A 19,562-nucleotide genomic window follows, 5' to 3' on the forward strand; every position below is an offset into this window, starting at 1 on the left:
AATCGGCAAGATTACCGGTTATTGAGGTGTTGCCTTGTATTGAGATATATCTATTTTGCCAGTTATTAAAGTATTCCGGATGATAAAGTGTCGTTTAAACAAGAGTTTACTGTATATTTTTCATGGGACCAAAATATGATAGAGATTGTTGTTGAGGTTGCAGAGACATGTGGCGTATCACAATTCCTATTTTCTGATTAGATGATGGTCAACCTACCTTTCACTTCCAGATATGCAATAAATGTATGAAACTTGCTAATAAACTGTCTGAAATAATCAATAACTGCGGAGATATTTATTTCATAATGCAACTTTAAATTAGGGTAAGCATACATTATTTTGTAATCGCACTTTATTTTCTCCTCCAACTCTGGTCACCCCAGCTAGCCAGCAGCCAGTTTATTCTAGGAGGCCTGTGAAAGTTCTCTGTGGTGACTCACTTTTCCTCCCTTCACAACTGCCTAACAGTCTCCTCACAGTGGCATGGCTGAAATTGGGGCCCAGTGTATGGAGACATTGCAGAGTTGAACTTGCATCCTGCCCCTCCTTGTTTCTGTGAAGTGCTCCAATGCGTTGTGCAGATATGAACACTGGTCATTATTCATCGTTACCGGAATATCTGGAGCCCAATCTAACGGAACCCTCCTTAAAACATGTGGTTAAATATGCAGTTTTTTTTACATAAATGTAAAAAGTAATGCTACTGAGGACATAGGATTGTGTGTTTCATGGTGTTTTAATATCATCCAGTTAAAGTTATAGTACATACAGTATTTTAACATTGCACCAGGTGAGGCAATGTGGATACAATTACCTTCTTTGGAGTAATGGTACAAGAATTAATCCCAAACTTTATGAATTGGGTAGCCCATTAGTCTTTGAGTGAAAGAATGACATTTTGCCATTGTCAATCTGTGAATGCTTCTGTATCCCAGCCTCTGGGCAACTCTACACTTCTCAATTCCCTTCTGATCACTTGATTTACAATCTACACAAATGAGACCTCTGCTCAGAAGATGCAGTTTATGTATTGTGACAAAACAGCAGCCTGACCAATGACATCCCTTAGGATTTAACTCAGAAATTTGCCAGGGAATTAGATTCTAGTTTACACCATAATTTACACTTTTATTTACTTTAAAAAACACCTGTCTCTTAAATTCCATGACAGCACTTAGGAATCCTAAATTGTACGCCACAGAAATGACCCTTGATGTACACCATTCAATAGGCAGGTGTTATCACTCTTGAATTGTGTTATTGCCCTGAGGTTACATCGTCATACAATATAAATAGAAAACAATGGAGTCCTGTTTTAGTTATTCTTTTATTATTTGATTCCTTTGTAACAGGCATGCAATTTGTGTGGTACTTAAACTGTAACATTACAGGTTATTTCCATATCCTCAGACTGTGGGCTTGCAATCTCACTCTATCAACTTAACAGATAGGTATCTGGAAATAAAAACATTTTTGCTACTCCATCACAAATACATTCAAATTCAGTGGCTTAGTTTCTGGGGCTGAGTTTTGTATTATATGCATACCACTAGTGCATAACATTTTGGTGCACATTAAGCAAATTCATATATTAAGCCTATGAATTTAATGTTGAGAAGTTGAAAATAGCTTGCGATCAAGACAAAAACTACTGGAAATTTCTGCACTTGACTGTTTTCAGTGTTACATTTCCACTGAAATATTTCGGTAATCTTATGAACCAGAGGGAAGATAGAGATTTAACATTTTTTTAAAAAAACGCAGCAAGTTATGATCTGGAGTGCACCGCCTGAAAGGATGATGGAAGCAGATTCAATAGCAACTTTCAAAAGGGAACTGGATAAATACTTGACGGGGAAAAAGCAATTGGGCAGCTCTTTCAAAAGAGCCGGCACAGGCAGGATGGGCTGAATGGCGGCCTCCTGTGCTGTATCATTCTATCAACAGTTTGTAACCACTTAGATCTTGAGTGTTTGCTAGTGCTCTGGGGGAGGGTTTAAACTAAAATGGCAGGGGGTTGGGAACCTGAGCAGGGGGACAGAGGAAAGGGAAAACAAGGATAAAAGTAAAAGGTGGAAGGAAAAAAACAAAAGTGGCAGTCAGAGAAATCAACGGTTTAAATCAAACATGGCCACAGTAAATAATAATTCGAATAGGTCTAAGAGCGTTAAAAAAACAAGCCTGAAGGCTTTGTGTCTTAATGCGAGGCGCATTCGCAATAAGGTGGATGAATTAGCTGCGCAAATAGAGGTAAACGAATATGATTTGATTGGGATTACGGAAACATGGCTCCAGGGTGGCCAAGGCTGGGAACTCAACATCCAGGGGTATTCAATATTCAGGAAAGATAGGCAAAAAGGAAAGGAAGGTGGGGTAGCATTGCTGGTTAAAGAAGGGATTAACACAATTTTAAGGAAGGATATTAGCTCTGATGATGTGGAATCTGTATGGGTAGAACTGAGAAATACCAAGGGGCAGAAAACGTTAGTGGGAGTGGTATATAGACCTCCAAACAGTAATGCGGAGGTTGGGGATAGCATTAAAAGGGAAATTAGAGAAGCGTGCAATAAGGGCACAGCAGTCATCATGGGTGACTTTAATCTACATATAGATTGGGCTAACCAAATTAGTAACAATACTGTGGAGGAGGAATTCCTGGAGTGTTTATGGGATGGTTTCCTGGACCAATATGTCGAGGAACCAACGATCAGGCCATCTTAGACTGGGTATTGTGTAACGAGAAAGGATTAATTAGCAATCTTGTTGTACGAGGCCCCTTGGGTCGGAGCGATCATAATATGATCGAATTCTTCATTAAGATGGAGAATGAAGTCGTTGACTAGGGTCCTGAATTTAAATAAAGGAAACTACGATGGTCTGAGGCGTGAGTTGGGTAGGATTAATTGGGGAATGTCACTCAAAGGGTTGACGGTGGATAGGCAATGGCAAACATTCAAAGACCGCATGGATGAACTACAGAATTTGTTCATCCCAGTTTGGCATAAAAATAAAACAAAAAAAAGGTGACTCAACCGTGACTAACAAGGGAAATTAGGGATAGCATATAAGATCCAAGGAGAGGACATATAAATTGGCCAGAAAAAGCAGTAAACTTGAGGATTGGGAGCAGTTTAGGATTCAACAAAGGAGGACAAAGGGATTAATTAAGAAGGGGAAAATAGAATATGAGTGTAAGCTTTCAGGGAACATAAAAACTGACTGTAAAAGCTTTTATAGATATGTGAAGAGAAAAAGATTGGTGAAGTCAAGCGTAGGTCACTTGCAGTCAGAATCAGGGGAATTTATAATGGGGAACAAAGAAATGGAAGACCAATTAATTACATATTTTGGTTCTGTCTTCACAAATGAGGACACAAATAACCTCCCACAGATGTCGGGGAACATAGGGTCTGATGAGAGGGAGGAACTGAAAGAAATCAGTATTTGTAGGGAAATGGTGTTAGGGAAATTGACGGGATTGAAGGCCGATAAATCCCCAGGGCCTGATAATCTACATCCCAGGGTACTTAAGGAAGTGGCCCTAGAAATAGTAGATGCATTGCTGATCATCTTCCAACATTCGATGGAATCTGGAACAGTATCCATGGATTGGAGGGTAGCTAATGTTACCCCACTATTCAAAAGGTGGTAGAGAGAAAACAGGGAATTACAGACCAGTAAGCCTGACATCAGTAGCGAGGAAAATGTTAAGAGTCCATTATAAAAGATGTAATAGCAGAACATGGATTTACAAAAGGTAAATCGTGCTTGACTAATCTACTGGAATTTTTTGAGGATGTAACTGGTAAAATAGATTAGATAAAGGAGAACCAGTGAATATGATGCCGAGAAACCCCAGGATGATTTGGACAGGTTGGGTGATTGGGCAAAAACATGGCAGGGGCAAAAACATGGCAGATGCAATATAACATGGATAAATGTGAGGTTATCCACTTTGGTGGCAAAAACAGGAAGACAGATTATTATCAGAAGGCAGTTGGGGTCAATTCATTAAATTTATTCAAGAAAGAGTTGGATATATTTCTTAAGGCTAAAGGGATCAAGGGGTATGGGGAGAAAGCAGGGACCGGGTACTGAATTTAGATGATCAGCCATGATCGCACTGAATAGCAGAGCAGGCTCGAGGGGCCGAATGGCCTACTCCTGCTCCTATCTTCTATGTTTCCATCTTCCTCATCCAACACAGATGGTGCTTTTCTCCTGTTGACAGAAAGACATGCAAGGGAAGCAGCCAGTTCTGTTTATGACCGGTTCCATAATTATCAAATGTAACTCTCCAAAGTCTCTCAGGAGTTGCTTCCAAGACAGGATAAGGAAAACACCTCAGTTTCTAAAACAGCTTCAGGTGGAACATTTCTCTTTAAGGTATTCCACATAACAGGTCTAGAAAACTGATTCGCTATAGAGCTGGCAGATCATAGAATCGTACAGCACAGGAGGAGACCATTCAGACCATCAAGTCTGTGCCGACTCTTTTGAAGACCAATCCAGTTAGTCCCACTCCCCTACTCTTTCCCCATAGCCGTACAATTTTTTCTCCAAGTATTTTTCCAATTCCCTTTTGAAGGCTACTATTGAATCCGTATCCCCCACCCCATCAAGCAATTCATTCCAAATCCTAATCACTCATTGCATAAAAAAGTTTTTCCTCATGTCGCCTCTGGTTCTTTTGCCAATCACCTTAAATCTGTGCCCTCTCGCTATCAACACTTCAGTCATTGAAAACAGTTTCCTCTTTTATTAACTCTATCTAAATCCTTCAATGATTTTAAACACCTCTATTAAATCGCCTCTTAGCCTTCACTGCTCCAAGGAGAACAACCCCAGCTTCTCCAGTCTATCCACATAACACTAATCCCTCATCCCTGGAACCATTCTAGTAACTCCAGGGTTGACAACAGACCTGACAGCAGGCTGCTGCTAATACCCCCACTAATCCTAGTCGCCCTAGGAGCCCCCCCCCATTATCCTCCATATTGCCCCGGGCTCAGTACCCCCCACCCCTCCCCGTATTGCCCCCAGGCTCCGTACCAATTAGAGTGATAGGCAGCCTTGGAACGGAATCTTAGCTGGAAGGGAGTACTCTCCATGACTAGGCTGTCTAAATATGGTGACAAGCAAAAAAGCTTACCTATTTATGGCTTATTCCAGTTAGCCACGTTGCAATGTTAGTGATTTTTCTATTGTTCCAGGTAGCCTGAAACCCAGCAGACAATGTAGCTGTTGGTATACTAACACAGAATTCTACATTGTATGCCAGGTTCAGGCCCAAACCTGGGAAAAAAATATTAATGTCATCTTGGGTTTTCAAGTGAAGTTCAGAAGGGTTTCTTCAGCCTGCTCCCAGTAGCATCATTCCTCACCACGTCTGGAATGTTTCCACACTGGACAAGACAAACAGTATCTGCTCATTAAAATTTCTGGATGCACCCTTCTTGTAATGAGAAACATACTGGGATTTCAATGCTTTAGTTTGTCTCTGTACTTGTAGACAGTCACCACTACACAGATTGTATTGTATCACTTTTATGGAATATAAAGTTTTATTACTTGAAAATTGGATCAAAATTCAAAGATAAATGACATTCTATTGGAGAACTCATGAGCTGCAGTGCCTGTGGATGTTTTCTTCAAGTCTTTACCCACCTGGCTGTAGGGAATACAAAGACTGAATTCAGTGTGTGGAAGGCAATAATGAACATATGAATGATTTTAAAAACAGGTAAAGTTTGAAAGTTAATGGACAGTTAATGTAAAGAGAAAATGTTCATTAGACAAGCACAGGATGAATGCAGATGAGGATGGTTATCCATCCAAAAAAAAAAAATCTACTGTATTCCCATCACATCATCCCAGGCTCTGGAATGACTAAGGCTTTTGCCTCCCACTACTCTTGAAGTATGACTATTCTTCCTGATATCAGTCCTCGACAGTCTGAACCCATATCCTAGTGAAATATAATGTGGTATCATTAGCTGTGAGTTAACAGAAAAGGATAGTTGAACATTGTATGGACAAACAGATCTTCATAGCATTAAATAGTGAAGTGCAGACAGAAAAATGAGTGATGCAGGACTTGATCTTTGCCACTAGGGGCTGTTAGTGATCCTTGTAAGCACTTAGTGGTCTGCAGTGACAGGCGCTATAATACTGCAATTTAAACATACTGTCCATCTGTTACTTCAATCTTCAATTGTAGAAAACTTTGCACATGATAATTAGCATCCTTTGAAACATTGTTGGGTTAGTTGTGGCATTGTCTAGCAGTAAAGCTACTAAATAGCAATTAACCACATTCTAGAGGAATAATGGGAATTAGAGTGAGGAGCTCTGCCTGTGACACACTACCTACAGCCCAACTAAGGAGAAGGGTTTTGTGCAGGGCTAACCAAGTCAAACTCTTGTTTGCTACAGAAACAAAAAGAAACTCAATTTTATAACCAGAACCCTAGAGTTAAGATTATACATTAATAGTGCAAAAACCCAGGCCATGAAAGTTAATGGCAACTCGGACGAAAAGAGACCTGCAAGGCGACCGACTGCAAACTGCACATTCTTTCACCTACTTAGGCAAATTGGAGCGAGACAATGGAGGTCAGATGTCAAAGCTCATACCGGGAAAAAGGTAGTGGAGCATTTGAAATGCTTCACTTAATCTGGAAATCAAAGTGATTGGAGAAAAAAGAATATTGGGATTTAAGTAAAATGTGCTGGCTGGGCTTCTACATGGTTCAGAAACATGGCGGCCCAACAAAGCCACCCAAATGCAGCTCAACAGCTTCCATTGTAGATGCCTGCAACAGCTCTCACATCAGATGGTTTAACAAAGTGACATATGAAAGGATACTTCAGAGGGCACAGATGACTATAACAATCCAGAAGAGAAGATGATGAACCAACAGTGATTATATTCAGAGAATGATTGACACAAGGATCTCTAAGCAAACATGGAAATGGAAGCCACATGGGAAAGAGAGTTAGAGATTGACCGAGAGGAATGCAACAAAACAATGGATGCAGCTAAAATGCATTTGCAACCTGAAGGCGAAAGCCCAATGGATGCCATTGATTATTTATTGCCTGTTCCTCCCATACAAGATATTACCATAAACACCACTTTAAAAGTTGCAGATAACATGCAATTGATGACCAAATCTGGCATTTTATTGGGTACAGAGTTGCAGCTGAAAGTTTCTATTCCTAATGACAAGAGTGGGGAATCGTCAGAGCGCCGATTCAGTAACGGCAGGGAATATCTGAACACTGGCTGAAAACTGCATCTTGGATCCACCTTGGATATGAAGCCACTTAAATTAGAAATAAATGAACCAGCAGAAGAGGAGTGGGATACCATCAGAGACCCAGTAGCCAGATGTAGCTGCTGGATGGAGACAGAATCTACACTGACTACTGAGCAAGTGATGGACACCAAAACGTGGAGTGAAATTGGACAGTTGTCATTCTGCCATACCAGCCCTGTCAAAAGGAAATATCACATGTCACTGTAGTGAAGAATCAGGGACAGAATATTTAAGTTAAATTTTAAATTATTTTAAACAAAAAAGTCAATGTTTTACAAGTTGCTTAAAAAAGACAAATTAACAGAATTGCTTCACCTTTTATTTCAGTGCTGTTTAAAAAAAAGTCAAAAGACCAGTCACAAAAATCATTTGACATGCAACTTTAATGCCTGAGGGTAATGATTAATGTAGATCAGGAAGGCCCTAGGTTTTATGCCCATTCTGTGCCATTAGGTGATCTTGACTGAGTGTACAATTGGTCTTGGTGCTTTTAGGTTGGGGAGGAGCAGAGAGACCACCAGGATTCCTACTCCTGATCTGATCAGATCATTGGGAAGAGAAAACTGCAGGAGGGAAAAAGACCAATGCTGCGATTACATGGTAAAGTAGTTTGCTAAAGCACCAGCAAGACAGATTCATGCATGTAATTTATGATGCACTTCACAGAATCACAGAAACCCCAGTGCAGATAGAGGCCATTTCGGCCCAGCGAGCCTGCACCGACACATATCCCACCCGATCCCCGTAACACCAACACAAATCCCACCCTATCCCCGTAACCCCACGTATTTAATCCCCCTAACACTAAGGGTCAATTTATCATAGCCAATCAACCTAACCCGCACATCTTAGAACCAGATCTCAGCTCTGCCATCAAGGAGAACCAATGAACCTAAACTAGACACTTTCCCATTGGGAAGGAGAAAATTCAGGTGTGTGACAGAGGCCTCTCATATGTACATCCTAGGGATTATAGAATGGTTACAGCACGAGGCCATTCGGCCCGTTGAGCCTGTGCCGGCTCTCTGCAAGAGCACTTCAGCTAGTCCCACTCCTCCACCCTTTCCCCATAGCCCTGCAAATTGTTTTCCCTTCAGGTACTTATCCAATTCCTTTTTGAAAGCCACGACTGAATCTGCCTCCACCACCTGCTCAGGCAGTGCATTCCAGATCCTAACACTTGCTGCATAAAAATGTTTGTCCTCATGTCGCCTTTGGTTCTTTTGCCAAACACCTTAAATCGGTGTCCTTTGCTTCTCAACCCTTCCGCCAATAGGCAGTTTCTCTCTATCTACAGGAAACTTCGCGATATCCGGCACCGACGGGACCGAGCTGCTGCCGATCTATCAAAACTTCCGGATAGACCAGTGCTAATGTTGAAGGATACGGAGGTTTTCATCTCCGTATCTGACAACAAACATGGTTGCTTAGCAACAGCTTGTAAACACTCAGCCCGTACCTTGGAAGCGTCTCTGAAGCTGTTGCTAAGCTACAAAGACGCTTTCCAGAGCCTGACTGAGAAGAAAAAAACCTAACCAAAATGGCTGCCGATTTCTGCCATTAGATCAAGGTTTCCGGACATACAACCTCCGGATAAACCAAAGTTTCCTGTACTCTGTCTAGACCCCTCATGATTTTGGACACCTCTCAAATTTCCTCAACTTTCTCTGCTCCAAGGAGAACAACCACAGCTTCTCAGTCTATCCAGGTAACTGAAATCCCTCATCCCTGGAATCCATTCTTGTAAATCTTTTCTGCACCCTCTCGAAGGCCTTCACAGCCTTCCTAAAGTGCGGTGCCCAGAATTGGACAATACTCCAGTTGAGACCGAACCAATGTTTTATACAGGTTAATCATAACTTCCTTGCTTTTGTACTCTATGCCTCTATTTATGAAGCCCAGGATCCCTTTTTTAAACAGCTTTCTCAACCTGCCCTGCCACCTTCAACGATTTGTGCACATATACCCCCAGGTCTCTGTTCCTGCATCCACTTTAGGATTGTACCCTTTAGTTTATGGGTTACTTAGGCAGAGGTTTGGGAGGTGAATTGCTCATTCCCTCATGCTCATTTTGTCCTAGACATTTTGCCCAGAGTTCAATTTTGTAGGCTGTAACACATGTACCATTCTCTTAGATGGATGGTGGATATTTTTCCTGTCTTGCTTGATGGAATGCATCATGGCAGCAAATGGGAGTCAGAATGACACTAATGCTATATTAAGTCGTTTGAAGTTGACCCATTTAAGTGTTGCTTATAACCTGCGATAACACTACAAAATGCTCCCTCCTTTTTTGTAAACAATGGGCTAAGCCTATTTCAACATTTATATTGCATCTGATTGCAACTTCAGTGTCTCCAGGAGATAAAGAACTCCTTTGTAAGGTTCTCAATGCTTTGGAAGAAGCCAAACCAGTCTCAGTTCCCAGAATCGTGCAGTGACCTCCATTTCAAAACTAACAATTAGTCCCTTGGATGACCTTCGGTGGATAAATCATGTCTGCATTTAAAAAAAGGATGTGTGTGCACCAGAAAACAGGTGGATGCGCAGCAATTAGAAACAGAGATAAGCAAATTTCTAAACAAAGTTTAATCTACATATCCAGGCTTAAATCTACAATTTCATGTTATGTTTCACTATGCAATATATGTCAACTTGAATATAAAATTTACACCCGAGAGAATAACAGATGGTGATGTGTGCTATGTGTAAATGCCGACTCATCACTTCTAAATCTTCAAAGGCCGATAAGTAGCAGTATATTTGTGTAGGTTTGCAGTACTGTTTAAACCTTTTAATAAAAATGATCCTGCTTTTATACAGACAAGTGTGTAGCATGTAGCAACAGGTATCAAACATTTACATGACTCATGAAAGATGGAGTTTTTTTGGTCTGAATGTTACGTGATTAACATTTAACTGCCAGATTTGAAATTTTACTACAAATTTGCTTCAGCTATATAAGTTCACTCTGGCATTAGTACATGATAATTGGAACAAATCACTCAATTTATTAGGAAAAAAATGAATACCTTTCAAGTATAAAACACAGGTTTTATTAAAATACAAATCAGAAGTACAATTTCAAAATTCTCAGGACACCAAATTTTTGGGGGGGGGGGGGGGGGTGGTGTAGTTAATACAGAAGAGGACTGACAAAATACAGGGAGATTTTAATAAATTTGCAGAATGGGCATGTAATGCGTAAATGAACTTCAATATAGACAAGTGTGAGGTGGTACATTTTGGTAGGAAGAATAAGGAGCCAACATACACATAGGATATACAGCACAGAAACAGGCCATTCAGCCCAAACAGTCCATGCTGGCATTTATGTTCCACTCAAGCCTCCTTCCATCTGTCCTCATCTAAACTATCAGCATAACCCTCTATTCCCTTCTTCATATGCTTATCTAGCCTCCCCTTAAATGCATCTATACTATTTGCCTCAACTACTCCCTGTGGTAGGGAGTTCCACATTCGCACCACCCTCTGGGTAAAGAAGTTTCTTCTGAATTCCCTATTTGATTTCTTGGTGGCTGTCTTATATTGATGGCCTCTAGGTATGCTCGTCCCCACAAGTGGAAACTTCTTGGAAATTAAGGGCTCGATTGTCCAAGCCCCGAGGAGGCGGGAGTGGTGGGAAAATTGCAGAATTGGGGGGGCAGGAACACATCCCGCCCCCAACCCGCCTCTGTGCCAATGTCCCAGGAGGCAGGTACCCGACCTGTGCTGGGAGCCGCCTGAGGCGGGAAGGGGATTAGTGCCAATTAACTGCCTGTTAACAAGTAGTTAACAGGCAGTTTTTTGCCTAATCCCTATTTTCAGCCCTGAAGTGTGGGCTGTCCAAAGGCTCCAAACCACACCAAGTTAGTGAGGCGGACCGTCTGTCTGCAGGGGTCGAGATGTCTGTTGTGCAGGTGAGTGATGGGTGCATGTGTGCAGAGGTAATACTTAACTTTACTTTCTCCTGCAGGCTTCCTTCCTTCAGTTCTCAGGAGTCCCTCAGTTCACTGGCACAGAAAGCAGAATGGCCACTGAACTGTCAAAAGCTGCTTTCTGATCTGGAGCTCTCTAACTGAGTCCGAGTAGAAGGACTCAAGTTAGAAGACAGATTGTCAGTGTTTGACAGCTTCACAGAGCTGTCAAATGCTGATTTTTCATCTGTCAAAAGCTCTTGACAGATGAAATGTCAATCACTGACATCACCAGTAACCAGATGTCCCTTAATTGGCCTGCTGAGCAGGCTTAACAAGGTCAGTCAAGGGAAAATAGCGTGGGTTGGCCACAAGTCGATGGAGGCGGGACTACAACCCAAAAAGTTGGCATCCTGCCTCCAAAAGCTCCCCATTGACAAACTCGAGCCCCAAGTATCTAAATGGGGTAGAGGAGCAGAGGGATCTGGGGTAGAGAGACCCAAAAAGCAAACTAGTGACACAGGTTTAATAAGGCCAGGAAAAAAGGCAAACCAAGCATTGGGTTCATTTCTAGAGGGATACAATTAAAAAAGGTGCAAAAGTGATTTACCAGAACTGAGCGGTTATACCCATCAGGAAAGATTGAACAGGTTGGGGCTCTTCTCTAGAGAAAAAAAAAGACTGAGGGGTGACCTGATAGAGGTCTTTAAGATTATGAAAGGGTTTGATAGGGTAGACTGGAGAGGTTTCCACTTGTGGGAGACTCTCGAACTAGGGACCATAAAATATAAGATCGTCACTAATAAATCCAACAGGGAATTCAGGAGAAACATGTAGAATGTGGGACTCACTACCACAAGGAATAGTTGAGGCAAATAGCATAGAAGAGGAAGCTAGATAAACACATGAAGGAGAAGTGAATAGAAGGATCTATTGATGGGTTAGATGAAGAGTGGGAGGAGGCTCATGTGGAGCATGAACTTGTTGGGCCAAATGGCCAGTTTCTGTGCTGTAAATACTATGCAAGACTACGCCCTCCAGTTGATGTTATTAATCTGTTACTTAAGTGTAATTTTATAGAATCTACTCAGAATGCAGCCACTACTAGTGCATGGCTAATTGCGGTTCCTCTAGAAAATAGAGTGCATTTATGGCCTGGAAACTGGTATTTATTGCAGTCCCATATAACAAACCTTGTACTGATTAAAACATATTAACAGTAGCTGATGGTCACTCGACTACCACATCTCAGTAAACCTATAGCTTAAGTAAGGTAGAACAAAACTGTTCCCAAGACTGTTTCAAGTAGCTTGGCTGAGTATATTAGCATGAGAAGGCTTGAAGAGGTGCTTGACTGGAGTTTAAACAGACATCATAGTGAATCATCAAGGACAACACTTTCCAGCATAATTTATGTATGGAGTACTACTTCTAGTGAGATAGTGCCCCTTGTAGTTCATTTGGAAAATAACTGAAAACTATGAAACAAATGCATACAAGTCTTCAACTTCTGAAAACAGAATCTTAAAATTTCCTTAGTTAATCCAAACCTTAATTTTACACAAGGTTATCAAATACACACCCCCCCCCACCATCAACATCCTGGGGGGTCACCAGTGACCAGAAACTTAACTGGACCAGCCACAAATACTGTGGCAACAAGAGCCGGTCAGAGGCTAGGTATTCTGCAGCGAGTGTCTCACCTCCTGACTCCCCAAAGCCTTTCTACCATCTACAAGGCACAAGTAAGGAGTGCGATGGAATACTCTCCACTTACTTGGATGAGTGCAGCTCCAACAACACTCAAGAAGCTCAACACCATCCAGGACAAAGCAGCCTGCTTGATTGGCACCCCATCCACCACCTTCAACATTCACTCCCTCCACCACTGGCATACCGTGGCTGCTGTGTGCACCATCTACAAGATGCACTGCAGCAACTCGCCAAGGCTTCTTCGGCAGCACCTCAAACCAGCGACCTCTACCACCTAGAAGGACAAGGTCAGCAGGCGCATGGGAACACCTCCACGTTCCCCTCCAAGTCACAAACCATCCTGACTTAGAATTATATCGCCGATCCTTCGTTGTCACTGGGTAAAAATCCTGGAACTCCCTCCCTAACAGCACTGTGGGAGTATTTTCACCTCATGGACTGCAGCGGCTCACCATCACCTTAGAGGGCAATTAGGGATGGGCAATAAATGCTGGCCTTGCCAGCGATGCCCACGTCCCATAAACATTAAAAAAAACCTTGCACTGCAACAACAAAATCCCTAACGGATGGCAAGCAGCTGCAAGAGAAGCTAGTGGATTATACCCTGCATGGTAGTAGGCACCCAAGATCTCCACCAGAATATAGAGCAAGATTTTAAAGAAAGATCATCACTAGATGAAAATCATATTGATGATGTTTTGTATGTTATAATCACACATGAAAAAGGCAAAATACATTGTTTCACCTCAAGCAGAAGTAGCAACATCTTGTGGGGGAGTCAGAGGGGCAAGTCACATCAGGAAGTTCATAATTCCCTTGATTCCCCTAGAGTCCAAAAATCTATCGATCTCTCTCGAATATACTCAACGACTGAGCATCCACAGCCCTCTGGGGTAGAGAATTCCAAAGATTCACCACCCTCAGTGAAGAAATTTCTCCTCATCTCAGTCCTAAATGGCTGAACCCTTATTCGGAGACTGTGACCCTTGGTTCTAGACTCCCCAGCCAGGGGAACCATCCTCCCTGCAGCTACCCTGTCAAGCCCTGTAAGAATTTTGTATGTTTCATTGAGATCACCTCTCATTCTTCTAAACTCTACAGAATTTAGAGCCTAGTCTACTCAATATCCCCTCATAGGACAATCACCCCATCCCAGGAATCAGTCTGCTGAACCTTTGTTGCACTCCCTCTATGGCAAGTATATCCTTCCTTAGGTAAGGAGACCAACATTGTACACAGTACTCCAGGTGTGGTCTCACCAAGGCCCTATATATTGGAGTAAGACTTCTTTACTCCTGTACTCAAATCCTCTTGTAATGAAGGTCAGCATACTATTTGCCTTCCTAATGGCTTGCTGCACCTGCACATTCACTTTCAGTGACTCGTGTAAAAGGACACCCAGGTCCCTTTGAGCATCTGCATTCTCCAATCTTTCACCATTTAGGAAATACTCTGCCTTTGTTTTTTCTACCAAAGTGGATAACTTCACATTTATCCATGTTATATTCCATCTGCCATGTTCTTGCCCACTCACTGTCAAGATCCCCTTGAAGCCTCTTCACATCTGACACTGCCACCTAGCTTTGTATCAGCAGCAAATTTGGAAATGTTACATTTAATCCCTTCATCCAAATCATTGATAGATTGTGAATAGCTGGGGCCCAAATCTTCTTGTAATAAAAGCCAACATACCATTTGCTTTCCTAATTGCTTGCTGTACCTGCATGTTAACTTTCAGTGATTCGTGTACAAGGACACCCAGGTCCCTCTGAACACCAACATTTCCCAATCTCTCACCATTTAAAAAAAAAAAAACTCTGCTTTTCTATTTTTCCTACCAAAGTGGATAACGTCACATTTCTATGTATCCTATGATGGGCATTGACAGCATCCTGGGGTGAGACTGCCCTCTTGACTGAACAGTCATTAAGGCTAGGTGGACCAAATTCTGATAAAAGTAAAGTAATTAAACGGTTTCAAAAATTATTTTTGAAATGTTGGTTTTCACCTTATACACAAGGTCAGATTACCACACTTGACCCTCTCCACAAAGCAGCCAATGGGAATTACACAGTTGTGTTTTAGAGCAGGCAGTTTATTTGGTAGTGTTCTATCAGCATGCTCCAGTGTCACTTGCAGCATTGATACTTGGATCTTGAGCACCTACGGAGGATAACTACTTCAGTGTGCGTTAAAATGCACGGGGGCAGGGGGGGGGGGGAAATAGAAAAGTATTAACACTTACTTGGAAGGCCAGGAACTGTGGCAATATTGCAGGTATTGCTCCGCTGGTGGTCTGGAGTTGGTTTATCTGTTGTAGCATCTGAAGTAATAAAATCAAAACATATCACAAGAAATGAATAGTTAGGAACCAAGATGGCGGCCACTCCCCTCAGCTCAGAAGGATTAGACCCGCCCACACGCAATGAAACGCCCCCCGCGACGCACCGATTGGTCAAACATCAGGTTAATCCCCTGTACGATTGGTCAACCATCACGTCACTCAACGCTAATGAGCAGCATGTTGCCATTTTTTGTATAGTGTCTGAACAATTTTTGTCTGACCAAAAAGTAAATACGCCTATTAGAGTCCCCTAATGATAAGCTTTCTTTTGATTGAATAGACGGAATCTATATATATATAAACGAATCGATCTGTCTGTCTATCTGTCCGTCTGTCCTTCTGTCCTCGGGTGTGCGTCTGTCCGGCTATGCGCTCAAAAGTTAGAGCGTACCTACGCGTGCATTACCGCCGAAGAAAGCTTACGGTTCCGGGACGGTCGTAAGCGTATTTACTTTTCGGTTGGACGAAAATTGTTCGCGCCTTATGCAAAAAACCTTCAAAGTTAAACTCATTATCTGCTACTTAGCATTGATTGACTGACGTCAAGGTTCGACCAATCCTGTGCCGTCACGATTGACCAATCCTACAGTACAGACCCCTGATGGTTGGCCAATCGGGGTGTGTGTGGGGGCGGGACTAATCGTTTTCATCTCAGGGATGTGGCAGCCATTGCCTCAAGCTAAAAACACCATTTACTTCCAGCTCAAAATCTGCTGATGCAGCTTCGAAAAAGTTAATATCTCAAAAATTATAAAACATTTTTGGTAAATGTTATGCAAGTACTTTCACCTTTGAAGCTATTAAAAAAAGGTAGAAATGTTGCCCGGCAGCAGATTCACACAGGGACAGACAGACAGGCCCCAAAGCCTAGGACTCGATTTAAACCGCCCGGCCCAAATATATATATATACTCACTAACCATCCCCTGGACCAGATGGCATATATCCTAGTGTGATGAAGCAGACTGAGGGAATGTTTGCAGGCTCTTGTCCTAAACTAATTATTGGGCGCTAGCGAGATACTGCAGGACTAGAAGCAACCTATACAAGGGATGATTTATTAAGCTTGTGCTACCGGCAGCAGACTCACCCACCAGCAGCTGATCAGGGAAGTCTAGGCTCAGGTTGCCCACAATCCAATTTCTGATCGTCACTCCAGACAGATGAAATTCCCGCTGGCAGCGCAGTGTCCTAGAATTACCCCTACAGTGCCAATATTTCAAAGGGCAATAACTCTGGACCGCACCACAGCAAGCTCATCCCTCTAATATTAACAGACCTTTCCAAGAAGTAGACTGGAGAGGTCCTGTATAACAATAACATAATAAGAAACAGCTTGTTTGGACTTGGAAGAGGAAGATAGTTCCTGACAAACTTCCTTGACTTAGTTGAGGATGTTACAGAAAGTCGACAGTCAAGCTCCCAATGATAGTTTATTTGGACTTTCAGCAAGCTTGTGATGAAGTCCCATGCAACAGTTCCTTAATCAAACTAAAAGCCACAGGGAGTCTAGTGTAGAACATGTGACTGGATAAGAATAAGTTGGTTAAAAATAGAAAACAGTACTAATGAGAATTGTAATGTCAGATTGAAGGGAAGTGTTGAGTGGAGTATTGCAATCAGTGTTTTGACCCCTGTTGCTTCTAATCCACATTCATAATCTGGATACTAAAACAAAAAACACAAGGTTAATTCTTTAATAATAATCCTTGAAAGAAATCTTTAGCAAATTATCTGAAAAGGTGGATTTTCTTAATCAGTGGTGCAGGACCCACGTTTTGATGGAGTCGATTGTAACTTGTTAAAATTGGGGTTAAAGGCGGCAATTGCTTCCAAAAGAGGTTTGGTAGAATTAACTGTCAGGTTAATATCGGCGATTGGCCGGCTGCCACTTTCACAGGAGCTTACCACTGGGTGGTCGAAGCACTTGCTTGTTTCAGGCAGTAGCCCCCCCACCTTTTAATATGAAAATTAGGGTTCTATGATGTACATCAGACCTCAATTGCCATTTTAGGACTGAACTAGTCATGCCCGTGCACTCACTCGTGATAGAGACGAAGCGACCCAGAAAATGCAAGTTTGTAATTACTTTTGTGGGGCCAGGAGCAGCAGGAGTGCTCTTCTGGACACCATAAAAATTATCTGGGATGCTGCCGTCACAGGCTCACCCCACCCACCCCCTCCCCAGACTTGCCTTGCTGTTGATCCAGCAGCCTCTAGGCTGCCCAATATTGGGTTGGCCTGAATCAGACATGCTGCACGGGACACCTGCAGCTCACCATGGAGGCACAAGCAAAATGGCTACAAAAGGGAGTCAGCCACTGCCAGAGTTCTGCAACAGACACCTGCAGCACCGGAAGAGGCCAGAGAGTCTAAATTAGATAAGGTTTGAGAGAGCGAGAGCTTCTCCCTCCATCCTGGAGTCAGGGGTGCCACTGGCAGAAGACAGGGAAATCAGGTAGGTTGCCAGGCCCCACCTCCCTGCCAGTGTTGGTGAATGGGTAGCCAAATGGTCTTCTCTGCTGGGGTGAGAGTTGGGGCAAGGATGTGTTAGTAGGCCTCCCTACCATATTTTCCTCCACTACCAGGCAAAAAAAAGCAGAAAAAAATTCCAGTCCCTAGTCTTCAGAGGTTATGCTGAAGCATTACAATGCACTAGTCAGACAACACTCGAGTACTGTATTCAATTCTGGTCAACATGCCAGAAAACTTATACAAGCATTGGGGAGGGTGTAGAGAAGAGCAACAAGACTGATCCTAAATGTAAAAAGGGAATGAACAATGAAGTAGTATTAAAGAAGCTCTAATTATATAGCTTGGAACGAAAAGTTAAGGGAAGTTCATTGTGCACATACAATATTAATGTGCACATGCATTATTAAATGGTACAGATAAGAACAAGAATATTACTTCAAATCAAACCAAGAAAGTAGGACCAGAAAACAAATTTAAATTCAATATTAAAAAGCATATTACGAGCTTCTTGTTTCAAAGTGTATGTATTTTAATGTTGAGTAAGGACAAGATGGGGTAATGGCCCGAACAGTGGAAAAGGCTATAAAGAGTCAAAAGGTGAAAAACAAAAATTCAACTTCAGCAGGGATGGAAAGCAGGCCATCGTGGATCAGCACCCTGCCTGATTTTCCTTTCTATTGCCACCTGTTTTGCACCTCTGCTGAAGTCGGTCTTCACCCCCAAAAAGTTCACTCATGAAGAATGGCTTCTTTGGGGAGGTACCAAAGGGGTTCTGACAGCTGTGGAACTGCATACAACCACAAGTGCACACATCATTGAAGGTGACTTCAATGACTTCACCTGACGAAGGAGCAGCGCTCCGAAAGCTTGTGATTTCAAATAAAGCTGTTGGACTATAACCTAGTGTTGTGTGACTTCCTATCATTGAAGGTGGCAAGGCAGGTTGAGAAAGCAGTTTAAAAAGCATACGTGATTCTGGGCTTCATAAATAGAGGCATAGAGTACAAAAGCAAGGAAGTTATGATGAACCTTTATAAACACGGATTCGGCCTCAGCTGGAGTATTGTGTCCAATTCTGGGTACCGCACTTTAGGAAGGATGTGAAGGCCTTAGAGAGGGTGCAGAAAAGATTTACAAGAATGGTTCCAGGGATGAGGGACTTCTGTTATGTAGATAGGCTGGAGAATCTGGAGTTGTTCTCCAGAGAGAAGGAGGTTGAGAGGAGATTTGATAGAGGTGTTTAAAATCATGAGGGGCCTAGACAGAGTAGATAGAGAGAAACTGTTCCCGTTGGCAGAAGGGTCGAGAACCAGAGGACACAGATTTAAAGTGATTGGCAGAAGAACCAAAAGGCGACATAAGGGAAAACTTTTCACGCAGTAAGTGGTTAGGATCTGGAATGCACTGCCTGGGGGTGGAGGCAGATTCAACCACGGCTTTCAAAAAGGGAATTGGATAAGTACCTGAAGCGAAAAAAATTTGCAGGGCTACGGGAAAAGGGCAGGGGAGTGGGACTAGCTGAAGTGCTCTCGCAGGGAGCCGGCACAGGCTCGACGGGCTGAATGGCCTCCTTCTGTGCTGTAACCATTCTATGATTCTAAGTTAATGCCTGCAGGAGAGGACGGAGAGAATCTGGCGGAGGCAGTTATTAGTTTTGTCTAGCGCAGTACAGTGTTAGTGTCAGTTTGGTATAAACAAACATCAGAAGGGTATTTTCTAGTGGAGTGGATTTCCCCCAACGTAGAACCCGCACGATTTTCATCCCATTGAAATCAGTGGGATAAAAATCAGA

The 19,562-nt window shown here is 42.5% G+C and overlaps 1 long non-coding RNA gene across 2 annotated transcripts in view; it reads right to left on the bottom strand.

The window, feature by feature from the left end:
* Positions 1-1,308: 1,308 nt before the first annotated feature.
* LOC147107567 (uncharacterized) overlaps positions 1,309-19,562 on the bottom strand; it is a 30,659-nt gene continuing 12,405 nt past the window's right edge. Inside the window, exons 3-4 of one of the 2 annotated variants that reach the window (XR_015080832.1) lie at positions 15,198-15,275; positions 1,309-5,671 (exon numbers count right to left, since the gene is read on the bottom strand). This is a non-coding gene — a long non-coding RNA (uncharacterized LOC147107567). Of the gene's footprint in view, positions 5,672-10,439; positions 15,116-15,197; positions 15,276-19,562 lie in introns of those variants that run through there. The other variant, XR_015080831.1, reaches the window with a different exon arrangement.

The sequence above is a fragment of the Somniosus microcephalus genome, chromosome 14, assembly GCF_052327205.1.
Source record: "Somniosus microcephalus isolate GS21.2 chromosome 14, FLI_Smic_1.0, whole genome shotgun sequence".
Lineage (NCBI taxonomy): Eukaryota > Metazoa > Chordata > Chondrichthyes > Squaliformes > Somniosidae > Somniosus > Somniosus microcephalus.